Genomic DNA, 24116 nt, shown 5'->3' on the forward strand with positions numbered 1-24116 from the left:
GACGCTGGGGACCGCGCGGCTGCGGGCTGCGCTGCCCGGGGGGCGTTGCAGGGCGGCAGGGCCAGGGGAGTCCGCGATTCCCCGGGGCTCGGGTCAGGGTCAGCAGTGGGGACCAGTGCGGGCGGGAGAAGGCAGGGACCTCAGAGCGGAGGGGTTCCGGAAGGGGGGGGACACCGGGAACTTAGCAGCTGGACACCGAAGAGGTCCCCAGGGCTGTGCGCAGGGTCCGGGGGGGGGGGGACTGGAAAGGAGGCGTTGGAACTCTCAGGGGGCCGGCGGACTGCAAGCCAGGAAGACTCCGGAACCAGCAATTAGGAAACCATCAGAATGAGGGCAGGGGCATATGAAATGTGGACCACAGGATGGGGGGCGGGGGGGGGGGAGGAAGACGCGCAAACTGGCTGCCTCAGACTTCCCAGGACGGCTGGGGCATGGACGGAGGAGGGTATGCGGTGGGTGCAAGGCACCGGGAGATAAGGACCTGGAACCTATGCCAGAGAAAGGAATCCACGTTTGATTATTTAAGACTGGTTGATGGTGTCAGTTGGAAGCCTGAGGAGTATACTTGATTATTGGAGGAGGCAGTGAAGAAAACGGGGAAATATGGGGAAGAATGGAATGGACCCATGACCAGATGTCCCAAGGGTCAGGGTTCCTGGTGGCACAAGCTAACCAAGGGTTAAACAATTTAAGATAGGTGGTTTGCTGGTTATTTTTAGTTGTCAAGAGGGTCTGGAATTGTGGGCTTTGTAGAGCTCGGGGTGGGCTTTTCAGTAGGGAAGGTTCGTGGGATTGACACTACAGAATTACACTCATTTGGGCCCTTTGGTTCCCAAGGGATTTAAGGAGCCGTAGTAGTGAAATTGGCCAAGGTCAGCTAGGAAACCATGTATGTATACTCATACAGTATTTTTTTTTTAAAAGGAAACAGACGTAGCAGTTTTAGATATCTTCCTTCATTGAAAGTATCGAGGAATCATTTAGTTTTGATGGAACCCACAAAGCCCACTTGAATTCCCAATTATTCTTTGCTCAATATCTCACTAAAATGAATCTTTTAACATAGTCATTCATTATATTTAAAACAGTAGCTTGAGTTTTTCTTCAGCCTGGCTAATGGAAAACCTTTACCATCTATGCGACTTCCTACCCGAGACACCCGACTCCCCTCACCTCCTCACCCTAGCCGCTGTTTATCTTAGCCTACCTTGTTTTGGCTTTTATGGCCGTCACTCCCTGCCAGAAACCTAGTGACTTATCTGGGCCTTGACTCCTGCCTACTGGCAACCTGAAAGTTCCTTTCCTTGCCTCTCTCTGTCAAAGACTACAAGGGGCCCTTCTTCCGAGGGTGGCTGGGTGGGTGGCGGTGGCGGAGGAGTGATTGGTCAGTTTCACTTCCTCTGGTGGGACCCCTTCAAGCCTTTTTTGTCAGTTCTTACCAGAAGGCCTCAAGTCGTCAGAGCCAAGTGACATACTCAAGTGCGCCCCTCCTGTTGCAATCCCTCAGACCCGCAGCTGTAGTTTGCGCCTGCATCTCCTTACCCCCTACAGTGTGTTTACAGTTGGCCAAGTCAAACTCGTGTTTACAAACGTAATGCCTCGGTTCCTCGTTTTCTCTCCCCCTCTGCTTCTGTGATTATTTTGCTCTGACCTCTGGGAAATGGACTCCACACACATAATTGGTTGTCTGGCTGTGTTCTCTATGATTTAAAGAAATTTGAATCTTTATATCAAAATATTGATTTAAAAAAATCCATGACAAGCTGGGTTGAGTGTCTTATACATATAATTGCAAACAGTTGATTCTTGGCTTTATTTATAAAAGGGACATTTCTGTTTTCAGTAGTCAGCAAAGCCAGTGCCTAATTATGGTTGGTCTGGCTGCTTTCTAGTGTGTGTGTGTGTGTTTCAGTTTTTCTCTGAGACCTTGGTATCCTTTAGGATTGCAGTCTTTACAGCATTGGCTTGTTTAGAGACGGGTGTCATTGTTTATGTTGGTTTTTATCTTTGATCGTTTGTGGTGTGCAGTTACGCAATTCCTATGTATGGAAATATTCAGACTTGAATGAGGCTGAAATGACTGTGACAATGAGTTGCATGTGTGGAAGAGACCACACCAGCATTTGTTTGTGCTTCTGTAGCAGTGTGCAGTTTCCGAGCTCCAGTTCCAAGTGCCCTATCTCTTTGCTACTTAAATGACTCTGATTCACAAGGAGCTGTCACGTGCTCAGGGTGATCCATGGGCATATTTTGGCTTGTTCCCTGCTTATCTGAATACATTTTGGAAGGGTCCTTCAACACTGACAGCTGAGATGTGCCCAGCAGCTGCTGACATAGGCTGGGATGGCCTATTAAGGCCATGGCTTGGTTATATAATGGCAGGGAAGGTGCCTAGGTACTAGAAGTTGCTGGAGCTGCTGTTACTCAGGAAGCTGGGCTTTTCTCCTCACATCCTGCAATGTTTATCTTCTGCAGTCAGGTCAAATAGAGGCAGATGATTGTTCTTCTTCCCTATCTCTTTCTACAATAGGTGATTTATTTGCTCCTTTAAAGATGTATGATTCTTTTTTCTTTCTGTTTTCTCCTTTATGTCACCAAATGGTCTGAGATTTTTTTTCTTCTTCTAATTGTGTATAAAAAGCAGACACAGGTAATACTGTCAGTAGAAGGAAGTTAGGCAATAGGCATTTTCTATACATTGGAGAGCTATTTATGAACCCCTCTTCCTACATGCCCCATTCCGAGGACTAAGAAGCTAAAGCAAACTTCATTTATTGACTAAGTTACTGCACTCTGTCCAACAATAAGAGAAGCTGGCCCTCATCCAAACTCTGTTAACTCAAACTTCCCAGAGTAGGACCAGGAGCAAAAAAATAATGAAAGAAAAGGAACCAAGGGAACCCTTCTTTTGGGGCCTTTGCAGCATGGCTTCCAGGTGCTGAGTCTTCACGTTCCAGCACTGCGGTGCTGCCAGCCAGCGTCGCTGCACAAGGCTCACAAGAACCACAGACTATGGTCAGCAGTTCACCCTGGCTTTGTCCTACCTACTTTGATTTCCTTTAAAAAAATTTCTTTTGAGACATATTGCCCAAAGTTCTCTATCTTTTTGGTAGAACATTATAAAGTATTAAATTTTTTTAAAAAAGCATATTTTCCCCCACCCCTGATTACCTATAGCTTGTTTCCTATGCCTAATTGTACCTCAGTCTAACTGGATGAACAAACAAAGAAGAGCTACATTCTGCGTATATAAAGAACCACAGGGGTTGGGGATTTAGCTCAGTGGTAGAGCGCTTGCCTAGGAAGCGCAAGGCCCTGGGTTCGGTCCTCAGCTCCGGGGGGGGGGGGGGGGGGAGGGGGGAAGAAAAAGGAAAAAGAAAAAAAAAAAAAGAACCACACATGACTAGGAAAGCTTTTGGCTAAATATTTGTAAGCTGTTACTTCAGCGTGTATCCGTCAGTCGCCTGTCACTGGTTTGTGGTAAGAACTTCAGCTCGGCCTAGAATGGCCTGGTTTGACTCCTCTGTTGATTACGGCTGTGGCAGTGCTAGGCCCTGAATACTGACTAAACCTCTCTGTGCTTGGATTTCTTCATCTGCTGTGGGATGCCAGCAGCGCTCACCCCACAAGCCTCAGTGTTGGGCAGGTTAATTGTTATGTGCAATGCTGCCTGTGCAGTGCTGGCACGGAAGGAGTAGGTAAGAAATGTCGTCATTCTCTTCAGGTCCTGGAGGCAGTAAGGTAAGACCGGCTAGGCCCCCCCCCCCATAACTCCCCCTTTTAAATGTCACACTCTGGGAAGAACTATTGACTTCAATCAAGTCCCCTTGATTCTGGACAGGGGGACACGAGCTGCATGTCACCATGTCACACTTTCATCCAAGGAGGGGGAAAGCAGTTTGCTACTGTTTCAAGAGCAACTTTGAAGTTCCTCCACGTGCTGCTCTAGTCCAAGCTGGTCTGAAACTCTTGCTGACCTTCTTGCCCCAGATCCCTTGGGTGTTGGGATTATAGATATGAGGCACCACATTGGGCTATGAAATTTATGCTGAACAACTTTTCATTTAGCTTGATTTTATTTTGTTTGTCTTTAATATTTTTTTAAACAAGAGACTTATCTGATAAAAAAAACATTGGCTTTTGCTTTGGGCCATCTCAAAGTCTTTATTAGCAGTGCTGGGGACTGAACTCAGTTACATGGGTATTTGTACCACAGATGCGCATCCTCAATCATTTTGTTTGTCCCCCACCCCCACCCCCCAGATTCTCTATGTAGCTCAGACTAGCCTGGAACTCCCTGTGTAGCCCACAGAGGTCTTGAATTTAAAAACTCTCTTCTATCTCCATTTCTCAGAAGCTGGATTTAGGTTTGTTGGCTTTTTTCTTCCTTACTCTAAAAATTATCTTCAAATTAACTAATTAATGTAAGTGTACGGTTGTTTTGTTGGCATGGCTGCCTCTGTACCACCTGCAACTGATGCCCCTGGAGGCCAGACAAGACAGTTCACTGGAACTGTTGTGAGCCATCTGCCTTATGGGAGTTGGGGAACCTTGGTCCCCTGGAAGAGCATCCAGTGCCCTTAACCACTGAGCCATCTCTCCAACCCCACAGCATTATTTTTTTTTGAGGCAGGGTCAGCTTTCCTTCTCCCCATGCTCAGGTCATCTGGTGTGCTGGGATTACATGCTGTCCCTTGCCTGGCTCAAACTTTCTTTGTTTTTTTTGTAACTAATTTTTGTCATACTGGTGATGGAACAATTTTTTTTTGCATGCAATAGTTTCTTCAGAGATTCACTTAAAATTCTATGGAATATATGGAAAATGTTACTACATGTTTGCAGCTGGGCGTAGTAGCACATGCCTGTAATCCTAGCACATGGGAGGCTGAGGCAGTTCGAGCTCAAGGCTAGTTTCAAGTTTCATAGTGAGACCTTGTCACAGAGAAACAAACAAAATCAGACACATTCCCCCCCCCCCAACTCTTATCTACCACCCCAAAACAAAATAGTCTGCACCTTGCTTTTGTGTACAGGTTTGCTACTTAGAAGGGTTAGTTAGCTTCTAGCGCTGGTGCATGCTTCCACCCCCACCCCCACCCCCAGGAAAGCATTCTACCACTAAGGATGTATCATCAGGCCAGAATTTTAAAATTTACATGTGTCACAGAGAAAACATTTTGCCCTAAATCCTCGTTCCAGTCTTATCAGTGACATATTTTCGAAGGGTGTGTTTTACTGAAGACTCAGTTCGTGAAGACTCGAAGCATGACTTCTGCCTCTAACCAACAGTGCCGTGAGACACATGCATGCGCTCTTTAGGAAGCAGGGACAGAGCCATTAGGAAATAGAGGAGAGGAAAGGAACCCAAAGCAGCTTCTGCATTTCTGCAGTAGGGATGACAGTCCCAGCCCTAGACCATGCAGAGGTGATCGTTAAAGGATGACGGGTTCATTTGTCCCCTGTGATGGGGTCACCCTTTTGGTCCCCTATGAGGTGCTAAGGCCAAGTAGGACTAGCCTTTGCCGAGTCAGAGCCCCAATATTCCACTTTCAGCATCAAAGACGTTTATTTTAACATTCTGACGTTGGTGCCAACTCCCTAGAAAGTCATAGATCTGGCTCAAGCCGGAGGTGCCCAGACCAGTTGTCTCTGGGCCAGAAATGCTGTTTCATTTTCCAAGTATCAGTCTGGCTAGTGTTTTTTGGTGTATGGCATAAAAGAGGGCAAAATCCATGCTCTGAAAATAAAAAGAAATGTTTTTTATTTATAAGCGGCTCTGAAGTTGTGAAAGGTACCTAAGACATTTCTGCTGTGAGTGGAGTCTTCCCCCATTCATTCATTCATTCATTCATTCATTCATTCATTCAGGAAGGTTGTTTGATGGGCTCCAGCTTTGGATACACTATTGAAAAAGAGACACATACAAACAAAACAAGACAAACAAACAAAAACCCACCTGGGATATACTTTCATTTATTTTTAAATAAGTCATAGAGATCAGCCCCCCCCCCCCCCCCCCACCAGGAGGACTTAAGGGCATGCTCCTGCACACACAGTAGATAAGTAAGAGAAGTGACAAGAGTCTCTACAAAACAACAAACAAACTCAGTACCAGTGGTAGCACATGTTTTAGATCCCAGTGCTCTGGAGACAGGCCAGCAGATCTCTCTTGAGTTGGAGGCTAGCGTGGTCTACGTAGGAGTTCTAGAACAGCCAGGGCTGTACAGAGAAACCCTGTCTTAGAAAGCCAAAACCAAATCAAATAACCACCACCACAACAAAAACCACACTCCTCAGTACCATGGAGAAAAGGAATGGGCTGGAGACTGGGGAAGGATGTAACTTCAGATAGGCCCTGGAAAGCAAGATGGGGCTGTAGCTGAGACCTCAATGGTAAGGACAATCCAACTTTGAAAGACTGAGAAGACAGAACATTCTAAGCAGAAGGAATGGCAAGTGTCCTGGAGTCAGAAAGGACCATCCAAAGCTTAGACCCAAGGCCATGTGGCTAATGCTTCAGTATAGAGGATGGATGGCCAGGGATGAGTTCAGACTGGGAGAAGGGCTGGGTTCTGCAGGCCTTCTAGAATACAGTGTGAATTAGCCATGAGCAGGAGGTTGACACCAGAGAGCAGCACAGCAAAATGTGGACAACCTCTGCTTGGTGTGCTTTCAACCCATGCTGATTATTTTATGGTCTGTCTATTTACTTAGCTATTGAGGCAGGGGTGGCAAACCTAATAGCACAGATCCTTTTCACTGTTAGATAATGCCATGCGTGTTACACACGAACATGATCCTTGTTGAGTTTATTGGGCACAGAAAGGAAGACACCATCTTACACAATGCGATACAAGGAAAAGAGAGCTGTTCATTTGGAGTTTTTAATTTGGCTCTGATTTCTGGCATGAGCTATACCTGTTCTCTGTGTGGCCGTCCGACCGTCACCTATCGGGGGTTTCCTGGTCCCTCTTATTTCAGAGTTAACTCCCTTATTGGTGTGTTGGTAGAGTTGGAGTGTTCCATGGGTGACTTAGGAGAGTGTCCAGAATATAGTCCCCTGGGCTTCTGTCCTAGCACAGTAAACCATCTCTGAATAGATCGCCAAGGTAGCATCCTTGCAAAACCTTGGCAGTATGGGGTGAGTGAGCTTGAAAGCTCTTTGTTTAACCTGTTCAGAGTGGAATCTTGTCAGCTAGTGAGGAACTGTTGCATGGGCCGTCATGAGGATATTTCTATCAAGTGTGTGACCCTTGGTACACAAGGACTGTACCACTCAGAATTAAGCCTTTCAAAGAGGTAGGAGTCCGCTGGGTGTGGCGCACATCTGTAATCCCAGCACTTTGCAGGTGGAGGAAGATGAGCTCAGAGTTCTGCTCTTAGAAGATTGCAGGCTAATCCAAGTTTAAATCTGAAAGAAAAATAGGAATCAGATCATGAGCACGTCACAACATTTTCCAGAGAATCAATAGGAAGGATAAGAGACCCCAGTGCCTGTTCAGATTTGTCTGTGTGGGCAAGGCTTACTTTTTGGCTAAAGTTAACTTTAGGTTTTGATTAAGAAGTTCTGCCCAGTTTCAGCTCTAACACTTGCTCGCCAACAGCGTGTCCTTTGTTACAGCTCCCTGCAAATATGCACATCCAGGTTCCCATGTTTCTCCTTACCTTTTCTCTCTCTCCTCCCCTCCCTCACTCCCTTTTCTTCTTGAGAGGTATGTTCTCACTGCATAGCTGTGCCTTCATAGACCTGTTCAGTCAGATACATACCCTGGGGTACAGGTGGGGCTGACAACCCTTTATCCAGAGTCCCTCTTCATCTGGCTCTAATTTCTGGTTTGAGGGCCATCTATACATGCTCTCCATCACTGTCCTCAGGTGACAGTGCATACACATTCACTACATACACCAGGCTGGCCTGGACTCATAGTGATCTGCTTGCCTTTGCCTCCTGCGTACAATGATTAGAGGTGTGGCTGCCATAGCCAGTTTATGGGTGGGGACTGAACCCAAGACTTTACATAGAGTAACGTGGGTCTGACTGTCTTTTAACCTACTAGATAGACCAGGCTGGCCTCAGAGATCTGCCTGCCTCTGCTTCCTGAGTGCTGATATTAAAGGCGTTTGCTACCATGCCTGCCAGCCGACCTTCTTATAGTACCTAGAACTAGCAGCCTAGCAAACATTTGGAAAATAGAAATAGGGGCTGATGAGATGGCTCAGCGCGTAAGGTACTTGCTGTGCATGTGTGAAGACTGCATCTAGGTCTGGAGCTCCCAGAGCATGGCGAAGTCGTGCCGGGAGCAGAGGTAGGGCTCAGTAACTAGCCAGCCTGGACTAATTGCTCCAGGTTCTGTGCAAGGAGGGGCTTGGAGAGATGGCTCAGTGGTTAAGAATGCTTCCTGCTGGGGTTGGGGATTTAGCTCAGTTAGAGCGCTTGCCTAGGAAGTGCAAGGCCTGGGTTCGGTCCCCAGCTCCGGAAAAAAAAGAACCAAAAAAAAAAAAAAAAAAGAATGCTTCCTGCTGTTCTAGAGGACCTGGATTTGGGTTCCCAGCACTCACATCAGGTGGCTTCCAGGGATCTGACACCTTCTTCTGGTTTCCACAGGCACCTTCACCCTGTGCTGAGTGTTCACATGGGCACACATGTATGAACCCAAACAATAAAAGACAGTATTAAAAAACATAAAAATGAAACTGGAGAATGATAGAAGATACCCAGTGTGTTGACATCTGGTCTCCCCAAGGGCAAACATGGTTGTGCATACCTTTATGCACATGCAACCTCTCCCCACACATACACACAACTTGTGGGATGCATATACATGGTTGCACACACCTGTATCCAGGAACTGGCTTTTCCCTGCGGTGTGGGCTGGAGGTGGGGTCAGCAGGTTTGGCACCAGGTGTCTTCACTTGCCCAGCCATCTTGTCGGCCCCTCTGTATTTCTTAGTTGTGTTTCATAAACATGCATAAGGATTTCTTGCATCAGTTTAAGGACTGGCTGCTGTTTATTTCCTGGAAAATCATTGTTTTTAAAATAAAAAAAGGGCAACTTTTATTTTCTATTGTTTGATAGGATAGCACAGTTTAAGAATTTAGTACGATTGCGTACCTAGTGCTTAGTGTGATTTAAATGTTCGCTGAGTGGAGGAGTACGAGGAGGATCGTAGCTATGGCTCCAGGGTTAAGAGCTGATGCTGCTCTTACAGAGGACCAGAGCTCAGTTCTCAGCACTCACGTCAGATGCCTTACAACCATCTGAATCTCCAGCTTCAGGGGCATCTGTCACCCCTGGCCTCTGTGGGCACCTCCACTCTATATGTTGCCCACCCCATCCATATAAATAAAAATCATAAAAAAATGGATCTTAAAATATGTGGAAAAAGATAAAAATTTGGGTTTGTTATATTTTCATCTTTGGGGGTTATAAATTACGTTGATGGTGTGTGTATATGTGTGTAAGTGTGCATACTCGTCTTAATGTATAATGTGAGTCAGAGAATACCTTCTGGGAAGTCTCTCCTACCCTGTGATCCTGGGGATGGGATAGGATGGAATACAGATTAGTGGGCCCAACAGGCCCTTACTTCTTCAGCCAGGTCTCTGACCCTGATGTATTCATATGCCCAGACTGTCCTTGAACTTACAGGTACGAGCATCCCCTCCGTCCAGCCTCCGGAAAGCCGGCCTATAAGCATGCATCTCCCTTCCTGGAGGAACCCCTTGTGCTATGTTTTATGTGATGCTAGGTCAGGGCTCAGACCCAGGGCCTGATGAGCGCTTGGCAAACTGTACCACAGAGGAGCATCCCCAGCGATGCACCCCTTGTTTTAAATGGAAAGCTCTTTCAAATCCAGCTCATGGGAGTTCCTTCTCGTACTTTACACCCCAGACATGGCCAGTTCAGTCAGCGAGCGCCTCCAGCTTTCCTTCTCCCTTCTGCTTTGAGGTGCTTCTCTATGTCAGACTATGGTTTCTTCCAGAAAGAACTTCAGACCTCTTGTTCTTTGCTTTATAACTACATGACCCAGTTTAAAAAACAAAACAAAAGGGGCTGGAGAGATGGCTCAGTGGTTAAGAGCACTGACTGCTCTTCCAAAGGTCCTGAGTTCAAATCCCAGCAACCACATGGTGGCTCACAACCATCTGTAATGAGGTCTGATGCCCTCTTCTGGTGTGTCTGAAGACAGCTACAATGTATATAATAAATAAAGATTTAAAACAAAACAAAACAAAACAAAATAAGACAAAACCCCTCTATTTTCCAAACTGGCCAGCAATCTTCATTTCTTTAATTGACCTTAACCATCTGTGGGTTAATGCTACTGTTGTTCCTCGTGCCATGTATATGGAGAGAGCAGCTATTGGTAAAGGAATTAGGCTTCATTACTTACTCTCCTAGTTAAAGAGCTTTTGAGTACTGGTTGAGTATGGAGCAAAATGGAGGGAGGAAGAGCGGCCGAGTTCAGCGCAATATATTCCTTTACCTCAACCACACAGTCTATTTTTACTGCCCTCTTCTACCATTTCTCCCTTTTCTTCTGCTCACAAAAATAACATTGTGCTCCTGGAACAACGTTGGGGAAAATCAGGAAATTATGAAGAAGCAGACGGGAAAATGTCATCCATAGTCCTGACACTCAGAGACGGTGGTTACTGATACTGTAAATGCTCTGGCCGGCCTAGGTACTGAAACTAGTTAGGGCCCGTTACGACTGCTGTGTTTCTACCTCTCCGACCCTCTTTGTCCTGTCAGCGGGAGCCATTCATAAGCATATGGTTTCACGAACGCTACTACTGTTGTGTTTGTTTGTTTGTTTTGAGCCTTTTCCACAGTTTTTTATTTCATAATTTTTACTTTTTTTTTAAATGTAGCAACTGTGTTGGCACCCAAGTTTTTGGAGTATTTTTGATATTTTGCTTTAGATAGATAGTTAAAAGTGAAATTACTGGGCCAGAGGGCACACATGTTTGTGAGACACCGGATACTTATATTGCCACATTGCTTTCCAGAAAGATTGCACCAGGGTTAGCCTTGGCAGCAGTGGGTGAGAAGGCCCTCCAGCAGCCGGCAGCTCTGGCTGTCTGTCTGACCTGGTCCCTCTGCCTGTGTTAGCATGGGGGTCTCCTGCCCCTGTAGACGCAGTCCTCAGACGTACCACTGGTTGGAAGAAGGGCTGCTTGCCCCATCTCTAGCTTCTCGGAGCCGTTTCCCTGAGCCACATTTGTGGATCTAACCTTCCCTGGCTGTTCATGAATCACCCTTCTGTCTGGACCTCTCATAGAGGAACATGAACGGCAAGAAGAGACCGTTGAAGGAAGGAGAAACGGAGAGTCACAGAGACAGGCTGTTTGTTGACCACCTGATCCTTTTCTTTGTTCCTTTTTGTTACTTATTTATTTACTTTTGAGACAAGTTCTCATTATGTAGCCTAAACCTACCTCGACCCCAAACTCTCCTGTCTTCACCTACAGGTGTGGGCCCCAGTGTCCAGCTTTGGTTTATGTATTATTTTTTTTTTTTTTTGGTTCTTTTTTTCGGAGCTGGGGACCGAACCCAGGGCCTTGCGCTTCCTAGGTAAGCGCTCTACCACTGAGCTAAATCCCCAGCCCCGTATTATTTTTTTTACTCGCTTGTTTTGAATTTTAGGCCTGAACAAAATCCATATGTTACCATTGATGTGCTTCCCCCTTCTCAATGTATGTGTAGTGTTGGAGACCAAATCCAAAGCTAGGTAATGTTCTAATGTTCTACCGCTGAGCTACACTCAGCCACTGGTATCACGTAAGCTTAAAAAGAAAATGTGTGTGTGTGTGTGTGTGTGTGTGTGTGTGTGTGTGTGTGTGTGTGTGTTTGTGTGCAGAAGTGCCCATAGAGATAAGGATGGGTGTCCAACCCTTGGTCACAAGTGTTTGTGAGCCACTCCAGTGTTGGGATCAATCAGAACTCTTATCCTCTGATAGAAAACTGGTAACCACTGAGACATCTTCTCAGCCCAAGTACTTTTTAAAAATCTCTGTGGGCTTCCCTGCCTCCTTTTTCCCTTGCAATAGGTTTAAGAAACACATTGACTAACATTTGAACGTAGGGCCAAGGGATTTTTCTTTGCACCAGTTGGCGTTCCTTCGTTTTACATTAAGCATGCCTATATTCATTATGACTTCCAGTGTGGCTTTGTTTTTGAAACAAAACAGGGACTTAAGACATTGATAAAGTGGTATGAGTTAAGTCCTTGACTTTTATGTTCTCTCTCTCTCTCTCTCTCTCTCTCTCTCTCTCTGTCTCTGTCTCTGTCTCTGTCTCTATCTCTATCTCTATCTCTTGCCCTCGTCTCACCCATATCTAATTTGACTTTACTTTAAAAACTTTGCTAAATTTGTTTCAAGTTGAATGCTTAGTTTTTAACCAATGCATTCTCATACCCCCCATTTTTTATCAGTTTACTTGATATTTAATTAAATCCCATCACTGTGACACGAAGAGCAATTAGTATGAATAGGTATGAAAACAAACAAACTGGAGTTGGGGATTTAGCTCAGCGGTAGAGCACTTGCCTGGCAAGCGCAAGGCCCTGGGTTCAGTCCCCAGCTCTGGAAAAAAGAAAAAAGAAAAAAAAAAAAAAGAAAACAAACAAACCAACCTAGGGCCTGGGTGTGTGGCTCAGTGGTAGAGTGTGTGTCCGTCATGTGTGAGCCCTGGAAAGTAACTACTGGTAAGGCACAGAGAGCAGCAGTGTCAGCAGAGTCCCCAAGTGTACAAGGTCCTAGCTGAAGCGGGGGAGGCTGCATACTGTGCAGAGAGTTTGTCTGTCACTGTGCCTGCCGTGGCTTATAAGAGCATCTGAGGTAGGCGGGTTTAAACCAGTGAGCGCCTTTAGAGGATGTCTTCTCGGATGTGTCTCTATGAGATAATTATTGAACTTCAAAATAACTCAGCATGCAAAATAATGGGTTTCATTATAACATTTTTATACATACATGTGCTTTTACTTGAATTAATTTAAAATTTAAGTAAGCTAAAGCTGCTAGGAGTTTGAGGACAAAATATTTTAGAGAGTTTTTTACTATCCTATATACTTTTGGGTGATATTTTTGTCCATTTATGTTAAAATTTGCATGAATTGAACTGAATTTGATAACAGGCCACGATGTTTTAAAAAAAAAAAAAACCTCGGAAGGAAAGAGCCCCACGTCTTAGATGAAAAGGCTTGTGTCTGTTCACTGCCAGTGTGGTGTCCCATGGAACAAGTTGACATTTTCATGTAGTAACTTGTTTTCCGTCTCTGGCAGGCAGCCCTCCTCGGATGCCATGAGAAACAGAATTGTTTTTATTGTGGAAGGCAGGAACAGAGCTGTGTGTTTCTTAGATTGCTCCGGCACCTGCAGGATTCCTTACTTCTGTCTCTCTGCTTCCTGCCTCCTGTTGTCCTCTCCTTCTGTCAAAATGTTCCGATGTTGCATAAGCAATGTTCTGACAATACCTGAGTTTTTTAGTAGGCTTTTTTTTTAAACCTGCAGAATAATGTTTTTAGTGATTGTATGCTCTTGGCTTACCTTCCAGTTCTGACTCAACAGCCCTACTGTTCTTCTAGCCGAGTGGGGTGGTTGTATCTGGCTGTGATCTGTGTCCCAGTCAGCTGCAGAGCTGGACTTTTGCATCTTGTACCTAAATAGCTTCTGTGAATGTAGTCGTTCTGCGAGGCAATTAAATGTTGAGCTGGTATTTTCAGACCTCTTTAAGGAAGATCACAATGCCGATGAAGAAAATAGCTTGTTTGAAGCTTGTTACTCATGAGCCTCTGACATGTAGAAGAGGAGCCAGTGATCTGAGCCCACTAGCTCTGACTTCATTGTCTTCCTTTTGAGTCAGCAGCTACAGGCCCTAATTGTACCACCAGGGAAAGGGGGATCGGCACACTGAGTCACAGTCTCTGCCATGTGTCAATGCTTCTTAATGTTCAAGACCACAAATCCATTTTTGGAGACAGACTATATTTTTTTTATATAACAATTTTTTTTTTTTTGGTATGTGGTGTTACTCGTGGCCTTTGGCATATGCGTAGAGGTCAGAGGACAGTTCTCTTCTTCCACCATGAGGGTCTCAAACTCAGGTCCTCAGGGTTGGCCTCAAGCCCTTTTACCCACTGAGTTATCTTGCCAATCCTAGATTCAATCAATCAATCAATCAATCAATCAATATTTCTTTCTCTCTCTGTCTCTCTGTGTATATGTCTATCTCTCTGTCTCTGTCTCTCTCTCTCTCTCTGTCTCCCCTCCTCCCCCCTCCCCTCTGTGTGTGTGTGTGTGTGTGTGTGTGTGTGTGTGTGTGCGTGTGTGTGTGTCCCCATCTATTTATTTGAGACAGGGTCTCTCTGTGTGTGTATAGCCCTGGCTGTCCTGGAACTCATTCTGCATCCTCCAACTCATAGAGAACTTCCTGTCTCTGCCTCCCAAGTGCTAAGTTTGCACGACCATCCCCCTCCCCTCCACCCTGATTTTTTTTTAAATGTTTCAGTTGTATTATCTTAATTTTTTTCTTACCCAGTGTCATCTTTCTGTTTTTCCAGCTCTTTAGGGGCCCCCCTTTAGCCTATCAGATGGCCTAAGGACCTCTGCAGCAATGAATGGTTCAGGTGGTGTTAAGGATGTTTCAGCTCCACTTGTCCCTCTGCGGTGGCGGCGCCTTGACTTGAGCAGACAGCACTCCCTGGCAGAGCATCCACTCTTTCGTATAGTTCAGGCACAAGATAACTCCTCCAGTGTAAATGTTAAAGCGTATTGACAGTTATGCAGTTATGCACTACGAATTTAGGATGCTTTGTTCCTCTTATGGGAGGTCACCACAGCAGTCACTGTAGAGGTTACTGCTCATTTCATCAGCGTCACCCCCAGCCTCAAGGGGTCACCAATCCATAGATTTGCCTCTTCGGGTTTTTCATATAAGTGGAGTTCATGATACTTAACCTTTTTTTCTCCATCTTTATTAAATTGGGTATTTCTTATTTACATTTCAATTGTTATTCTTAACCTTTTTTAAAAAAATTATTTATTTATTTATTTATTTATTTATTTATTTATTATATATGAGTACACTGTAGCTGTCTGCAGACACACCAGAAGAGGGCATCAGATTCCATTGCAGATGGTTGTGAGCCACCGTGTGGTTGCTGGGAATTGAACTCAGGAAGAGCAGTCAGCGCTCTTAACCATTGAGCCATCTCTCCAGCCTTAATACTTAACCTTTTTTATCTGACCTTTTTCATGAAATATAGTTAGTTCAAGGTTGAGCCACCAAGCCTTTTCTGGACTTTCATTTCTTCTCATGGTAGGGTAATAGTCCTCTCTATAGACAAACTATATGTTTATCCTTGTATAGATTGCATGTTGTGATGTCTTTACTTTTTTACCTGGTATGAGTAATGCTATTATAAATATTCATATATTGGGGCTGGGGATTTAGCTCAGTGGTAGAGCGCTTACCTAGGAAGCGCAAGGCCCTGGGTTCGGTCCCCAGCTCCGAAAAAAAAGAACCAAAAAGAATAAATATTCATATACAGTTTTGGGGGATTCGTATGCTCTTATTCCCCTCGTATGGATTCCTCATAGTAGAATTGCCTGGTCATATGGTGACCTCATAAAGAGCCGCCAAGTGCTTTCTAGAGTGCCCCGCTTCACCTCCCCACCAGCAGTTTGTGAGGTTTTGGTTCCTCTCCATGGAAGCGCAGCCGTCTGCTTTGGTTTTACTCATCGGCTGGGTATGAGGCAGCATGGCTTTGTGCTTCGGAGCTGCATGCTACCTGACTAATGGTGCAGAGCATCTGTTCACATGCAAACGAGGGCTTCGGAGAAATGTCAGTTTGCTTCCTCTTCCCATTTTACAGTTCCCTGGTCTTCCTTGCTGAGTTAGAGGCGTCATAACTTTTATTTATTTATTTTTACTTTTTTATTGTTGTTTTGAGAAAGAGTCTTGGCGTGTAGCACAGGCTGACTGCAAAGCCCCCATGCTCCTGCCCTGGCCTCTCCATTGCTGGGCTGCAGAGGTGGACCACCGCGCGTGCTGTGCTTAGCTGGTGGTTTCTGGGGTTCTAGGTACACATTTTGTATCAAATGTACAAAGATTTGCAGATCTTCTCCCCGATCTGTGGCTTGTCATTGACTTTTGAACAGTATTATGTGGCGCACAGGAATCTTACATTTTGACTCTGTTCTTATTTGAACAAAAGGTTCAAATTATATGTAAAGTGCTCTTTTTCTCCATGTTCATTGGGCTGATTCCCGTTTTCTTTCTTTCTTTCCTTCTTTCCCTCCCTCCCTTCCTTCCTTCCTTCTTTCCTTTTTCTTTCCTTCCTTTCTCTCTTTCTTTGTTTCTTGGTTTTTTTTGTTTTTGTTTTTGTTTTTGTTTTTGTTTTTTTTGAAATAAGGTCTCCTCTGTGTATCCCTGGCTAGCCTGGAACTTGCTGTGTAGACCAGGGATCTCCAACTCAGAGATCCGCCTGCCTTCACCTCAGTGCTGGGATTAAAGGTGTGCTCAGCCAGGTCTCACTGATTTCTTATTTTCATACAGTTATTTCTCCTGGGCATTCTTTTTTTTTTTAAATCCTCAAAGACATCAAAACTTTATCTTTCTGCCTGACATATACTTTATAAGATAATTAAATTTTATTAAATATATAACAAAGAAAGTGATGATTCCCTCTCTAGCGAAAATATATTTATAACCAGATCCCCATTTGAGATTAGGTCTTTTACATTCATTATCTATTATTATAAGTGGTGTGTGTGCGTGTGAGTGTGTGTGTGTATGTCCAGGATGGTGTGTGTGTGTGTGTGTGTGTGTGTGTGTGTGTGTGGTGCATATGTTTGGGTGCATGTGTGCCGTACTGCACAAGGGCAGCTATGTGGCGTTCGTTCTCTCCTTTCCCCATTACTTAGGGATTGAACTCTGCTGTCAGATATGTGACTTTACCCATTTAGTGGTTTTGCTGGACGAAGACAGGGTCTTTTACAGAGCCCAAGCTGGCTTTGAATTTCCTGTGGGCCCCAGCTGACTTCTGATATGAAACCCTTGATCCTGAGTCGTCCGAGTGCTGGGATTACAGCTCTATACTTGTTTCTAAGAGTTTAGGTTTTTAAAAATTGCTTTCGGTTTGAGGGAGACTTGTAGAAGTCTGGTTCTTCCTTCCAGCCACATGTTCCCAGAAATAAGAATCAGACTCAAAATATATTTACAAATACCTTGGCCACATGGCTAGGCTTTTCTCTCATTAGATCACAACTAAATTATCTTATTTATTTTAATCAACATTCTGCCAAGGGCTGATTATTATTGTTCAGGTATCACGGGTCTGTCAGGTCACATCTTCCTGGGTGCATCTCCTTCTCGTGGCTCTATCTCAGAGTTCTTTCTCCTCCTGGAAGTCCCACCTTCTATTTTACTCTTCCCTATAGGCCATAGGTTTTAAATTGACAGGTGATACATCCATACAATACGCATATGTTCTCTATATAGTTATGCTTTTCTTGTTGACCTTGGACTACCTGCCCTCCAGATACCACCTCGAGTACTGGATTATAGGCACCCTACCATCTAGCTTCACTTCTCTTTATTTTGAGACAAGGTATCACTCTGTAGCCTGGGCTGGTTTAGAATTCATTTTGTAGACCAGTCTGATTCTGAAATTGGAGTAATCATATTGCATGAGGATAGTGTTTCATACCACTCTTTCTTTCTTACATTCTTCTTCCTTTTCCACTGTGTTCCCTGAGCCTTGGAGGGCATGGTGTAGACACCCCATCTGTGACTGAGCACTCTACGATCTCTTATTCTTACCACTTGAACCACTTGTGAGCCTCTGCCCACTTCAAAGAGAAGATTCTCTGACCAAGGCTGAGAGCTGCCCTAATCTATGGGTATAAACATAAATATTTAGAAGGCAGTATGACATCATGTCCATTTAGCAAAGTAATAGTGGTAGGTCCCACCCCAGTGCTGATGAATGTCCCAGGCATGGGCTTCTGTTCAGGTTTACGAGGAGTGAATTTTCTTGTGCAGTCAGCCTCAAATCCAATTAGAAAGTAGTTGGTTACTTTCTTAATAGGCATGCCATTGTTGTACCAGTAGGCGCTTTTAATTGTATACAGTTTGTAGGGTTCCCAGCTGGTTAAGACAGTTAATGCCAGGTTGGAGAGATGGCTCAGTGGTTAAGGGCACTGACTTATCTTCCAGAGGTCCTGAGTTCAATTCCCAGCAACCACATGGTGGCTCACAACCATCTGTAATAAGATCTGATGCCCTCTTCTGGTGTGTCTGAAGACAGTGACAGTGTACTTTTATATAATAAATAAATAAATCTTTAAAAAAGAAATAAAAAACAGTTCTTAAGAAAGCCTCTCTCATTACTTTGAGAATTTTTAGAAAAAAAAAATCTGTTTTTCCCTCAATTTTTTTTCTCATTTAAAAGATGATTTATTTTTATTTATGTATATTCTACTTCTATGTATGTATGTATGTATAGATGTATGTATATGGAGTTTCAAACAGTTGTGAACTGCCATGTGTGTGCTGGGAATTGAACCCAGATCCTCTGGAAGAGTAGCTAGTGCTCTTAACCACTGAGTCGTCTCTCCAGCTCCCTCACTTTTTAATGGAGAGGGAACAGGAAAAGCATCAAGGTAATTGTATTGGTGCCTAATTCCCTACAGAGAAGGGAGCTGAAAGTTCATCAGCTTGGAAGTGTTGAGCAGGGATGGGGTGAGATGGTAGGTGCTGTAGTGCCAGCGCGGGGATTGCTACGAAGGCGGGCCTGGCCTGCGCTCTGAGCTCTAGGTCATCCTGACTACATAGTGAGAGCCTGTTGAAACTTTTTGCCCTCCTTAAAAGGTTGCAGAGTTCAGTTTAGTGGCCTTGATTTCCCACCTTGGGCCTGACACGTCGACTTCCTGTGACAAGAGGTGCTGCAGTGGTGTTGTACTGGTTAGATTCCTGTGGAGTTCAGGAAACTGCTGAAAAATCACAGTTTCTGTGCTGAGGCCTCTTTATCTCTGTAAAACATTAGACATTCCTAAACCATGAACTAGAGCATTCTTTTGGACTCCTCGGTAATGTCTTTCTCCTGTACAAGCCAACTTCAGGGTTACATCAGAGACGTTAGAGGCAAAGCGTTTAATAAAGTCAGGAGAAGAGAGCTCATTGAAAACTGCATGCTTTTTGTGATAAGATTCTTGTTTTCGTTTTGACTGGAATGTTCTAGACTGCAATGCAGGTCCATTAATTCTAAAAGAAAAAAAAACCTCTTACATTTATACGTATAGTTTTGCATGGCTCATTTTCTTTAAAACAACAACAGAGTATTTGATGAGCCTTCAGAGTTTTCTTTAATAAACCTAACCTTGGATTTCAGCATTACTAACAGAAAAATAACTCAAGTAGGTTTCTTTGGGACCCTTGGTCTCCACCCTGGAGTTAAGTGCCACTGAAAATAACCCTGGAATAAAGAGTTTTTATGTGGCAAGTCTTCCTTCTTGAGTGGGCAGAGACCAGGTGGCTCCTTTTCTTGAAGTTTGAGTTTTTCTCAATGTCAGTCTTAACCAAGAGACTTTGCACAGCAGTGAGCAACGCGTTAGGAGACGTTAGTTAACCGGAGATAACTGATTTGTTGCCCTTACTGTGCTTGCAAAGCACCTGTCTGCACTGGAGTTCTACTGTGTGGCCAGCTTTTGTGCTTGCTTCCAGCAGAGGCAGCTACCTCTTGGGGCACTAGAAAAGGAGGAAGAGGAGCCAGCGAACATCTATAGCATTCATGGAAGAGGCTTTCCAATTAGAAAGCTTTCATAGGCTTAACCTTCTTGCCCTAAAGTAACCCAGCGCTTCTTTATGTATTCTGTTGAGGTTTTGGAGCTCGGTGCCAGGAGGGAGAGGACTATGGAGGAATGTGAAGGGAACATTCAGAGGATGATTCCAGCGTCCACAAAGTGCTGCTTCATAGCCTTGCTCCAGAAATAACCTGCTCACTGTAGGGGAGCCAGAAGAGAGGTGCAGTCGCAGTGTCAGGGTCCTGGGGTGTTGCTCCACTGTGGTTAGAGCTGCGTTTCAGGTGATGTCATTTAAAATTTATGTTTGAAGAACGTTGCCTTTAGAAATTAGAAAAAACAGGTATATTTGGTTTTATTTGTATACGTGTTTGTATGTCTGTACACCCACTTAGATTCTGGTGCCTATTGGAGACCAGAAGAGGTTGTCTGATCCCCTGAATCTGGAATTAGAGGTGGTTGTGAGCCATCAGGTGGGTGCTAGGAACTAAGCTGTGGTCCTCCGAAAGCAGAGCTGGTGCTCTTAACTACAAGGCAAGCTTTCTAATCCTGGCCTCTGGAAATGTTATTTACCCCCATGCAAAAGTTAATCAGTAAAGTTTAGAGTATTATCCTTCCAGATTGGAGGAAATTCATCTCTCCAAACAGGGGCAGGCTCTGCATGATAGTCATTTAATCCTTGCAGTCCACGTTAAGAGCTTACTTCGATCTTGTAGTCTTTGAGTCATTAAAATTTGATTTAGAAAAGTTAGCATTACCCCTCCGTGCCCTGAAGGTAGGAAGTGTTATAGTTCAGAGGCCCCTTCTAAGTAAGCTTTAAGAGTTATAAATAACATTGAGTGTGGAAATGCATTGCACACAGACTCATAATTAGCAAGTCAGGAAGTTTGACTAGAAAGAATAAATTAGCTGCAGTCACTGATGGAGTGAGGTCATGGAAGGGAATGTCGAAGCTGACCCAGGAAGTGACGTATCAGACATGCTGTCCACCTCACCACTGCCTTGGTCTATCTCAGGTGTTTAGTATATGAAGAAATTATTTTCCTTCACTATTTACAGAAGTAAGGGTTCAAAGTGTCAGTGGCAGAGAGAAGCCCTCCAGATTGCCTTCCAGAAGCAGTGGAAGTCTGTCATCACTGTCTTTAAGAGTGTTGATTTTTTTCCCTTTTTCTTAAAAAAACAAAACAAGTGGTGGCTCATGCCTTTAACCCTAGCTATTGGGAGGCAGAGAAGGGTAGGTCTTTGTGAGTTTGAGGTCAGACTGGTCTACAGAAAACCAAAACCAACCAACCAAAAACCAACAACAAAAATTTTTTTTTAACTTTTCCAAACAGGGTCTCACTGTGTAGCCATGGCTGTCCTAAAACTCACTATGTAGATCAGTCTGGCCTGGAACCTACAGAGATCCCCCTGCCTCTGCCGTCTGAGTGCTGGTATCAAGGGTATGTACCACCACACCTGCCTTTTTTTTTTTTTCCTGATGTTAGAGATTGAACCCAGCTAGGGAAGGAAGCACACAACCGCTGAGCACACCTCCAAGGCTCCTGAGGAATCGCACGTGTGTGTGTGTATGTGTGTGTGTGTGTGTGTGTGTGTGTGTGTGTGTGTGTGTGAATGGGTGTGCCCATTATCCCCTCCTAAAGCAGAAGATTCAGACAGCAGTGTAGACCCCACCTTCTTGTGTTTGGTTGGAGTGTTTCTCTCTCAGCCGTGTGAGGAGCTTTCTCCTTCCTCTCTTCTGTTACATGGAAGGACGTGCTTTACTTTTACCTATTGAGTTACTTTCAATCCATTGCTAAGAAAATACCAGAGGAAGTTTTTTTTTTTTTTTTTTTTTTGCTTTCTAAATTTTCCCAACATTCTTTTTATTGTGAAAATAAAACATTTTTTAATTTTTTTTTACATTTTTATTGGATTTTTTTTTTTAATTAACTTGAGTATTTCTTATATACATTTCGAGTGTTATTCCCGGTTTCCGGGCAAACATCCCCCTCCCCCCTTCCCTTCCTTATGGGTGTTCCCCTCCCCATCCTCCCCCCATTGCCGCCCTCCCCCCAACAGTCTAGTTCACTGGGGGTTCAGTCTTAGCAGGACCCAGGGCTTCCCCTTCCACTGGTGCTCTTACTAGGATATTCATTGCTACCTATGAGGTCAGAGTCCAGGGTCAGTCCATGTTTAGTCTTTAGGTAGTGGCTTAGTCCCTGGAAGCTCTGGTTGCTTGGCATTGTTGTACATATGGGGTCTCGAGCCCCTTCAAGCTCTTCCAGTTCTTTCTCTGATTCCTTCAACGGGGGTCCTATTCTCAGTTCAGTGGTTTGCTGCTGGCATTCGCCTCTGTATTTGCTGTATTCTGGCTGTGTCTCTCAGGAGAGATCTACATCCGGCTCCTGTCGGCCTGCACTTCTTTGCTTCATCCATCTTGTCTAATTGGATGACTGTATATGTATGGGCTACATGTGGAGCAGGCTCTGAATGGGTGTTCCTTCTGTGTCTGTTTTAATCTTTGCCTCTCTATTCCCTGCCAAGGGTATTCTTGTTCCCCTTTTAAAGAAGGAGTGAAGCATTCACATTTTGATCATCCGTCTTGAGTTTCATTTGTTCTAGGCATCTAGGGTAATTCAAGCATTTGGGCTAATAGCCACTTATCAATGAGTGCATACCATGTGTGTTTTTCTGTGATTGGGTTACCTCACTCAGGATGATATTTTCCAGTTCCAACCATTTGCCTACGAATTTCATAAAGTCATTGTTTTTGATAGCTGAGTAATATTCCATTGTGTAGATGTACCACATTTTCTGTATCCATTCCTCTGTTGAAGGGCATCTAGGTTCTTTCCAGCTTCTGGCTATTATAAATAAGGCTGCGATGAACATAGTGGAGCACGTGTCTTTTTTATATGTTGGGGCATCTTTTGGGTATATGCCCAAGAGAGGTATAGCTGGATCCTCAGGCAGTTCAATGTCCAATTTTCTGAGGAACCTCCAGACTGATTTCCAGAATGGTTGTACCAGTCTGCAATCCCACCAACAATGGAGGAGTGTTCCTCTTTCTCCACATCCTCGCCAGCATCTGCTCCAGAGGAAATTTTTAAAGATACTATTGATTATAGACCAGGTTGGCCTTGGTTTTATTGTCAAGGATGACCGAAACTTTTGATCTTCTTCCTCTACCTTCTAAGTGCTGGGAATACAGGCATGTGTCACAGGTTTTTTCTTTCTTTTTTAAAATGGGTTTTCTGCCATGCTAAGGGTCAGATCTTGGGCCTTGTGCATGTTAGGTAAGCATTCTACCAATAGCACCAAGTACCATTGTACTAAGTCACAGCCCTAGCACCAGAGGATGTCTGTGTTACAGCTTTGTGTATTGATTATGTCATAATAGAAACTTGTAATTAAATTAAATCTGTATAATGTGTTCATAAGTTTCTTATTTAAGCCTATCTGTGATCCTATGAGGTAAACACATTATTTTACATTACTTTTGTTTTACAGTAATTGGGGATCACACCCAGGCCCCAGCATGTGTGCCAGGCAAGTTCCTTCCAAAGCCTAGTGCAGCACTCTACAGAAAAGTTAGCCCTCAGAGGTATAGGGGGAACCAAAGTCAGAGAATCACTTGGAGCACAGGTCCTGCTGCATGTCTGTAATGGACAAGTGAGGGAAGGCGGGAACCTGGGAGGGGCAGAGGCGCACCTGTCATTCTAGAAATCAGGGTCCTGTGTGCTAAGCAGGAGAAGACTAGATAACAGTCTGTGACAGAAAGGGTGTGTGGGGCTGGAAGACCTTCACAGCCTAGTGCTGCCTGGAAGTGCAGAATGGTAAACCAAAACATGGGGGCTCTTGAGAAAGCTGGCATTTTCAGCCCTCCCTAGAAGACGCTAAGCAGCCAAACAGTATTCAAATCTTTTTCTAGGAATGCGTTGGCCTGAGGCCATAGGAGGAGTTCAGCTAACTGTGAACACAGGGTTTTCTTAGAAGCCTCAAGGTTAGGGAGGAGATGATAAGGTGCTAATGGCAAGGCCTGGCTGTTGGTAGTTTGGGCCTCACAACAGAGCCTTCTTCCTTTGGAGACCTCTCCATTCTAGGCAGGAGTAACTCATCTCATAGCTGGGGTCCAGAGAGGATGCTGAGCTGACTCACTGGTACAGTTCATGCTGTATACAGTTAACACTCCTTGGAGCCTTCTGTCTTTACTGCCATTTGTTGAGTTCCACTCCATCCTCTGTACTTCATGGAGTTCCTCCTAGGCCCTCAGTAGCGTTGGAGGGTGAGAGTACCTAGTTTCCATCGAGGGCAGCAGGTGTTG

At 44.5% G+C, this 24116-nt stretch overlaps 1 protein-coding gene and 1 long non-coding RNA gene across 3 annotated transcripts in view; both read left to right on the forward strand.

Moving 5' to 3' along the window:
- Sik3 (SIK family kinase 3) overlaps nucleotides 1-24116 on the forward strand; it is a 210170-nt gene that overhangs the window by 323 nt on the left and 185731 nt on the right. The window lies entirely within an intron of this gene.
- LOC120094333 (uncharacterized) overlaps nucleotides 3-24116 on the forward strand; it is a 108244-nt gene continuing 84130 nt past the window's right edge. The window contains exon 1 of the long non-coding RNA XR_005488642.2: nucleotides 3-24110. This is a non-coding gene — a long non-coding RNA (uncharacterized LOC120094333). The remainder of the gene's footprint in view (nucleotides 24111-24116) is intronic.

This window comes from Rattus norvegicus, chromosome 8 (genome assembly GCF_036323735.1).
Source record: "Rattus norvegicus strain BN/NHsdMcwi chromosome 8, GRCr8, whole genome shotgun sequence".
Taxonomy (NCBI): Eukaryota; Metazoa; Chordata; class Mammalia; order Rodentia; family Muridae; genus Rattus; species Rattus norvegicus.